A 1,502-nucleotide genomic window follows, 5' to 3' on the forward strand; every position below is an offset into this window, starting at 1 on the left:
AGGATTCTAACACCACATTGTATACTATGCTACAATTTGGAACTCCTGTGGCCTAGTGGTAAAAGGCTACACAACTTCCAAATCATCACAAAAATGTATTTTCAAAAGTAATACATACTTTTTTATGAGAAACTATCACGGCTTAATAGCAAAAAGCTACCAACCGTACATAACAATACACATATAGAATATACTACCGGTTAAAAAAAAAAAAAACACACCAAAAGTTTCTGTAGTCATTAAGCTTAGTGTCAGTTAGTAAAGAAAAGAAATACTACCAAAACTTCCGTATTCTGATTTTTGTAACAAGATTACAAGCCTCGCCTATGCAAGGCTTCCCAAAAATTGGTTGTTGTTGTTTTGTGCCGTTTAACTCATAATAGCTCCAACTCCAGACATCTTTGGTAAAGGACCAAAGACTGATAAATTCCAGAGTGAAACCTGAGTATGCTTTCTTAATGCTGACCGCAGTCCTCCAGTAACGGTTATACCTAACACAGTAATGGCGACTACATACTTAACAAGGATAGTGACTCCTGCACTCTTTAGCAGACATTTCTATGAGCATGCACTCAATTGAAAGTCATGCAAAAAGAAGACTTAAGAGTTTTAAAGTAACAAATTTTTCTTCAGCGCAATGCATTATGGATATGCAAATAAAATTGCATCATCACCTTTGGATTCCGGACATCTTTTTCGCTCTGCGCTGAGGGCTACCACTAGGGGGCAGGGCTGAGATCAGATTTAAAAGAATACCAGTAGACCAGCCAGCAGTTAGATTTTACGTTTTAAAATTGGCGCTTCTTAAAAAAAATAAATAAATAAATAAATAAATAATTGGCGCTTCTTGTAAAAATCTGTTCACAAAAAACCCCCAAAAACCCAAAATTAAAAAGCCTTGAAAATAATTGTGTTCATTCTTTCAACTGGAGTTTTTTACACTCTATTCCAAACCCTGTGCTCACAATAGTCATGTCCCTAAAATTTACATGAACTCAGATATGTGTGATGACCTCTAATGACACAAAGTTCAGGCACACTAGGTGGAGGCCTTATACATAGTATGTTCCTGAGTGATTATATCTTGACCTTCAACCCCAAGCTAAGAGTTTGGATTTTTTCTTGAGGGCAAAATGGGCACGACTTTAGGGTTTTAAAGGAGACGACCTTGATCAGATTCGTGTTTTAAAGCAGTGTTTTCTCACCGTGTAAGCAGCAGCATCACCATCTGGGGTTAGAAATGCTTTGTCAGGCCCCACCCCAAATTAGCCGAGGAACTGCAGGAAAGGAAAGGCGCCCCAAGGGGAAGCTAAGATCAAAACCGATGGGGTGGGGCTCTGGGCGGTTTTTCTTCCTGTTTTCCAAATCCAGGAGGGATTTTTCTAGAACACAGACTGTCCTGGAGGTGTCCTCCTTCCACCCTCCCCTACCTTTTGTCTCACTCCAAGCCTGGCTGTACCTGGCCAGACCTGGACTTAAAAGCACAACTCAAGCCTATTATT

Source organism: Elephantulus edwardii, unplaced genomic scaffold (genome assembly GCF_000299155.1).
Source record: "Elephantulus edwardii isolate Elephantulus edwardi_28Jun2011 unplaced genomic scaffold, EleEdw1.0 scaffold00045, whole genome shotgun sequence".
Lineage (NCBI taxonomy): Eukaryota > Metazoa > Chordata > Mammalia > Macroscelidea > Macroscelididae > Elephantulus > Elephantulus edwardii.